Source organism: Nyctereutes procyonoides, unplaced genomic scaffold (assembly GCF_905146905.1).
Source record: "Nyctereutes procyonoides isolate TBG_1078 unplaced genomic scaffold, NYPRO_anot_genome, whole genome shotgun sequence".
In the NCBI taxonomy this organism is placed as follows: domain Eukaryota; kingdom Metazoa; phylum Chordata; class Mammalia; order Carnivora; family Canidae; genus Nyctereutes; species Nyctereutes procyonoides.
The window spans coordinates 110,710,155-110,717,725 of record NW_026575125.1 but is presented as its reverse complement, the minus strand read 5'-3'; the positions used below and the strand labels follow the sequence as shown (position 1 = coordinate 110,717,725).

General features: G+C 36.2%; 1 pseudogene; it reads left to right on the top strand.

Moving 5' to 3' along the window:
* Positions 1–204: 204 nt before the first annotated feature.
* Positions 205–998, top strand: LOC129518427 (coiled-coil domain-containing protein 25-like; annotated as a pseudogene).
* The last annotated feature ends 6,573 nt before the right edge of the window (positions 999–7,571 follow it).

Sequence of the window (7,571 nt, the reverse complement as noted above, 5' to 3'; positions counted from 1 at the left end):
TTTACACACCTTGAAGCTTCTGAGGGCTTTTGGCTATGAAGGCTCTGTTACACAGCATGATTTGTTATCATTCAATAAGCTAGACCAGCTTCTTTACATGACACACTCAGCAGCATTCCAAGAGTTTGAAAATAGTAGCTGTAAGGGTCTCCTGAGCTGGCGAATCGAGTGCTGCTGTTCCGCCCTGGAGCTGCTGCACCGCTGCCGGGATCATGGTGTTCTACTTCACCAGCAGCAGCGTTAACTCATCAGCTTACACTATTTACATGGGAAAGGATAAATATGAAAATGAAAGATCTAATAAGGCATGGCTGGCCTGAAGATATTTGGTTTCATGTGGACAAACTCTCTTTGGCTCATGTATACCTTCGATTACATAAGAGGGAGAAGACAGAAGACATTCCAAAGGAAGTCCTGATGGACTGTGCCCATCTTGTGAAGGCGAATAGCATTCAAGGCTGCAAGATGAACAACGTTAATGTGGTATATACACCGTGGGCTAACCTGAAGAAAACAGCTGACATGGATGTGGGACAGATAGGCTTTCGCAGGCAGAAAGATGTGAAAATTGTGACTGTGGAGAAGAAAGTGAATGAGATCCTGAACCAGTTGGAAAAGACCAAAATGGAGAGGTTCCCTGACCTAGCAGCAGAGAAGGAATGCTGGGACTGGGAAGAGAGGAATGAGAAAAAAGCCCAAATTCAGGAAATTAAAAGGAGAGAAAAGGAAGAGATGAAGAAGAAGCGGGAAATGGACGAACTAAGGAGCTATTCATCATTGATGAAAGTTGAGAACATGTCTTCAAATCAGGACAGCAATGACTCTGATGAATTCATGTGATGGAGGAAAAGACCTCTGAAAGATGTGAATTGCAGGACAGTTTCAGATGGTCAGATGTCACCTGTATTCAGAGTTACAAAAAAACAACTAAAATTCTACCTTCATTCTGCACAAATACTACCAACGTTGGAGTTAAAAAAAAAAGTGTTCCCTTTTTTGCTGACAGAAAAGGATCAGATATCTATAATATATTTGGACTTGAAAACAGCATATAACTTTAGGAAAGCGAAAATATTTTTGCTGAAACATGTCTTGGTACCTCATGAAAGTTGGCTGCCCCTGTTCCTGGGATAGACTTTAGAACGAACCAGCTCTGCAAAGTATTTGTTACTGTGATCTGTCCCTGAAAACAGATGTCTTGAAAAACTTTTCATATTTCTTAAAATAGCTTCACTTCTGTTAAGAAGAATGTATCAGTGAGCAATATATGCGAATGTTGCCCTCAACCCTGATTTCCTGACTAGAACAAAAATGCTTATGTGTTAAAAAAAAGAAAATAGTAGCTGTAAGTCATGGCTCCTGAACTGGTATTACATCATTCTTACCACATTTTTGGGCACAAAGCAAGGCAGAAAGCTATTCCAGATTCAAGAGTGTAGGTAAATACATTTTACCTCTTAATAAAAGGAGTAACAAAGCCATTGAATGGGGATATACATACCAGGATGTGAAATTTGTGGCCTTTAATCTACACATACTAAATCATCTTAAGAAGGAGAATCATGGGTTTTGAATTTTTAAAAGTTTATTCTGGCTATTGTGAGGTGAATGGATTTTACTGGGACATAGCATCAGGGAGAAAGATTAGTTCCAAAAGAAAGACCAATTTCTTAGAGATTTTTAATAAATAGCACTAGATATTTCTGAGTGAACACTATCAGGGACATTGTTACAAAAATAGACAAGGTGCTGTAATATAATCTGGACTGGTTATCTTTCTGGACTCAATCCATCCCAGCTAAAGAAAAATGAACAATGATAAATCTCTATTGGAAAAGGGCTTTAGAAGAAAATGTTCAGAATCATAACCTTAAAAATAAAATCAATGAGTTCACACAATTTATATCTACAGTGGAGAAAGTCAAATGTGTATAGTCACTATTAAGAAAGTATTCTAATAAAAGCAAATTGTTTAAAATGCAATTTATTGTCCATTGCTTTTCTCCTTAAATTTTATAAAAGTTGGATTACTACTTTGCAAAGGAACTCTGAGTTTGTACTCCTTGAAAGTCAAAAGATATTCCCGTGACCTAATTAAAATGTAAAACTTAAGAATTGGATGAATCAATTTACAGTCATGAAGAACTGATAATGAGAATGCTGTTTCTAAAAATGGCTCCATTAGAAAGATAAAGGGGGTTGATGTTGTATGTGATGACGTGAAATGATATGCTGTTCTACCACAAGAAAAGGTAACAAATGAAGCAGCCAAGGAAAAGAGAAAGAATCCATTAATTCTAAATAAAGAATTACAGAGAATTGAGCTCAATAAAGATATTTGGAGAAGCAACTCAAAAAATGCTGAATCTTTTCAATTATCTAGTGCATATATTTTTAATATTAATTCCCAAAATGGATGAGGGTATAGAATGACAAACACTCTCCTACAGTGCTGGGGAAGGCATAAATTGTTATGGTCTTGAAAGATTTTGGCAAGATGTATTTCTAACCTTTAAAAGCTTATATTTTTGACTCAATAATTCCAATTATAGAAATATCTTAAGGAAAGAGAGATTCACATGCAAAAATATTCATGGCATTTCAAAGGCAAAAAAAATGGAACCTAAATTGCCAACAGTGGATAGCTAAATAAATAATGATGCCGTAACACAAAGAACTACCATACAATTATTAATTATGTAAGAAATATAATCATATGGGTGAGGGTGCTTTTTACTATGGAGCAGTAAACAAGTTGAAAAATCCTATCCCCAAAACAACTAAAAGTTTGGACAAATGATTGATAACAACCTTTTAAGGGTTATGGAAATTGACCTAATGCAAACAACATATTGAGAAGAGTTTATTCACAAAAATTCACTGCAATTCAATTAAGAACTATAGGAGTCTATGGTGTTCTGGCCCGAGGCTGTCCCCATCCCCCATGAGCTCAGTCAGAGCAGTAGTGATACCAGTATGGGGCTGGCTGTGAAACTGCAATAGCAACTTTATTGGTACTGAGGGCCTACTTGATTTATAGCACAGGATGGAAAACACATACTCAGGGACAAATAGGGAAGATCTGTAGCTTTGCTAACCAGAGGCTGTAGTCCCTGTTGGGGTGGGCATCAGATTGGAAAGCAGGCTAGAAAATTAACAGAGAAATCCTGGAAACAAGCAAATCATGGAAAAGCTCAATAAGCAGTCCACACATACTTGGTTGACTCATCCAAATACACAGGAGAGACTGAAAAAAAAACAGGTTATTTAAATAACTCAGGCCAGCTGAGAAACTGTATGCTTGTATAAGGAAGACTTGAGGACACAAAGTCTCTACATATTCCTAGTTGACTGAGAGACTATGCAAATGTACACAAGAAAACTAAGAGAGCCCTGAGGAAAATAAAAGCTAGAAACTTGAAAACTTCCTGAACTTTAAAATAAATCTCTCAAGCCACACACAAATCTACTGGCAAAGGATGGAGGACTTACTGACTCAAGGTGTTTGATAAAAAGTCTGATCAAGCGTTGCCAAACAACTAAGCCGTGTACAAATAAGAGTTACCTAAAGGAAGTCAGGAAGATAAAATTCAAATTAAACAAGATGAAATGAAATCATTTTTCAAGGGACGCCTGGGTGGCTCAGTGGTTGAGCACCTGCGTTCGGCCCAGGGCATGATCCTGGAGTCCCGGGATCGAGTCCCACATAGAGCAACCTGCATGGAGCCTGCTTCTCTTTCTGCCTATGTCTCTCCCTCTCTTTGTGTGTCTCTCATGAACAAATAAATAAAGTCTCAAAAAAAGAAAGAATTTTTCAATGAAGTAAAATAAAAACAGAGCATAAATACCAGTGACCACAGAGTGCAAGGGGAGGAGATACCACAGATTAAGTCCAGGAAAGCCACTTAAAAAGGAAAATGAATAAAACATCAACAACTGTTAGAAGAAAAAAAAACAAAAACAAAATCCAGACTTGCTAAATATATAAAATATCCACTATTTAAAGAAAAATTGTGAAACAATATGGAAATGTGAGTCATATTCAGGGGGGGAGAAGGCAAACAGAAGGAGCTACCTCTCATTGGACACAGATTTTGAACTAAGCAGACAATTATTTCAAAGCATCTATTATAAGTATGTTTTTTAAAAAAAATAAAGAAAACCATATCTAAAGAATGAAATAAAGGTGTGATGACAATGTCTCATCAGATAGAGAATACCAATAAAGAGACACAAAACAGGCAAAGAACCAAATAGAAATTCAAGCGTTGAAAAGCACAGTAACCAAAATGAAAATTGTACTAGAGTAGCTGGTATGAGAAAGAATCAGTGGACTCAAAGATCTGTTAACAGAGACGCGGTCTGAAAAATGAAAAGGAAAGGGATGGATGAAAATGAACAGTACATCAGAGAAACGTGGGACAGCATAGGTACTCCAATGTACATGTAATGGAGGAGAATAAAGAAGGAATAACACCTGAAAATGTCCCCAGATTTGAAGAAAAACAAACCTAAAAAGCTTAACACACTATAAGTAGGATAAAAGGAGAAATCTATATCCTAATACATCATTGTCAAAATGTCAAAATCGAGACAAAGAGAAAATATTGAAAGGGTGAAGAAAAACGTGACTCATTATTTGCAAGGGAACCCCAATAAGAATCATATTTGACTTCTCACAAGAAGTTATGGAGAACAGGAAGCAGAGGAGTGTCATTCTCAAAGTGCTGGGAAAAAACAACAACAACCAAGAATCTTATAGCCAGAAAAACTACAAATGAAAGCAGAGAGAGAGAGAGAGAGAGAGAGAGAGAGAATTTTCCCAGATAAACAAAACCTATAAGAGTTTTGACTAGCAGACCCTGCTTACAAAACATAAGTTCTTTAGGCTGAAAGCAAATGAACCCAGATGAAAATTTAAATTCACACACAAGAAAGAATACTACTAAAAGTAATTATGTAGGGAATCATACAATTGAATAAAAATATTACAAATTTAATGATACTAATGGGTCTACAGCATATAAAAATGTACTGTATTTGACAATAATGATTTGTAGGCAGTTGGTGGGAATAAATGTTCAGCAGTGTAAGGAAATGACAAGAGATGATAATGAATCCACAGGTAGAAATTAAGAGAATCAGGAATGTAAATAAGAAGAGAACCAATGTAAATAAATGCTAGATCTTTTTTCTTCTCTTGGTTCAAGACACAAAATTATATAACATTATAATTACAAAAATGTATTGTTGGGATTTAGCATATACAGATGTAATGTGTATGTAGATAACAGCACCAAGTAGGGGCAGAAGGGAACAGAGCTATTTAGGAGTAATAACTTTTCTATATCACCCTGGAATTTAGTTATTATAAGTCTGAAGTTGATTCTGATCAGATAAATAAGCTCTAAAGAAACTTGTTGGAAAAAATACATATCATGTAAATACCATTAATAAATAAAGATGTCCTAGAAAATATTCACATAATGCATAAAAAACAATAAATAAGGAAAAGAGAAACAAAAAGACATGAGACATATAGAAAATAAAAAGCAAAATGACAGATATAAATGCAAAGTTACCAATAAAAATATTAAATGTGAATGGATGGATCCTTCAAATTAAAATTCAGAGATTATCAAAATGGATAAAAGTGATGCAACCATATACTGTATATAGGAGATGCACCTAAGATTCAAAGATATAATTTTTATTAAGATTTATTTATTTGACTCTGGGAAACGAACTAGCGGTGGTGGAAGGGAAGGTGGGCGGGGGGTGGGGGTGACTGAGTGATGGGCCCTGAGGGGGGCACTTGATGGGATGAGCACTGGGTGTTATTCTATATGTTGGCAAATTGAACACCAATAAAAAATAAATTTATATTTAAAAAGATTTATTTATTTGAGAGAGAGGGACAGAGAGAGAATCTCAAGCAGAGGCGCCACTGAGCAGGGAGCCCCATGCAGGACTCAATCTCATGAGCCTGAGATCATGACCTGAGCCAAAATCAAGAGTCGGACACCTAACTAACTGAGCCACCCAGGTGCCACAAGATACAAATTTCTAAAAGAAAAATTTGGGAATATATACCACACAATCTTAAAAGAGCAGGACTATCTACCAATTACTGACAAAACAAATTTCTTAAAGTTACTAGAGGTAAAGTGGATATTTTTTTAATTTATTTTTTTATTGGTGTTCAATTTGCCAACATATAGAATAACACCCAGTGCTCATCCCATCCAGTGCCCCCCTCAGTGCCCGTCACCCAGTCACCGCCACCCCCCGCCCACCTCCCCTTCCACCACCCCTAGTTCGTTTCCCAGAGTTAGGTAAAGTGGGCATTTTATAATCCTGAAAGGGTCAACTATTTAGGAATATGTAATGATTCATAAACATACATGCCCAAAATTTAAAAAGTAAAAACTTACAAAATTGAGGGGAGAGGTGGACAATTCAACAATAATAAAAATTTCTTTTTTTAAGATTTTATTTATTCATTCATGAGACACACAGAGAGAGAGAGGGAGAGGCAGAGACACAGGCAGAGGGAGAAGCAGGCTCCAAGCAGGGAGCCCGACATGGGACTCGATCCCGGGTCTCCAGGATCAGGCCCTGGCCTGAAGGTGGCGCTAAACCTCTGAGCCACTCAGGGATTCCCAAAATTTCAATTCCCCACTGTCAACAACGGATGAAACAACTAAGCAGAAGATGAATAAGTAGATAAGAAACTTGAATAATGTTACAACCAACTAGACATCTATAGAAAGCTCTACCAATACATTTAAAAAGCTTGAAATTGTGTATAGTATGTTCTCTGATCACCATGGAGTAAAATTAAAAATTAAAAAGGAATTTGGGTGATTATTATATATGAAATTTAAATAGTATACTACTAAATTATCAGTGATCGAAAAAGATATCACAAGGGAAATTAAATTAGTAAATACTTAGAGATGAAAGTAAATGAAGATACAACATAAGACTTATTTGATATTGGGGCATCTGGGGGGCTTAGTCAGTTAAGCATCTGCCTTTGGCTCGGGTCATGATCCCGGGGTCCTGGGATGGAACCCTACATCATCTCCCTGCTCAGCTAGGAGTCTGCTTCTCCCTCTCCCCCTGCCACTGCCTCTTCTTGTGCTCTCTTGCTCTCTCTCTCTGTGTCAAATAAATAAATAAAATCTTTTTTAAAAAAAATGTATTGGATATAGCTAAAACAGTTCTTAGAGGGAAATTTATAGGCATAAACACTTACATTTTAAAAAGAAATATTTAAAAACATAACCTAACAGGTATACCTGAAGAGTCCTGTAAAGAAGATTAAATAGAGAATAAAAGAGTAGAGAAAATCAACAAAAGCACGAGTTACTACTTAGCGAAGTTAAACAAAATTGATCAACCTTTAGCTAGACCGACCAAGCATAAGGAAGAAAAAATACTCAAATATGAACTATTTTTTTATCTCTGGGAGGTGCTATTTTATGATTTTTGTTTTTATATTTTTCTGTATTTTCTGACTTCTTATACTGATTATATATTACAACTATTATAAAAATATCAGTGGA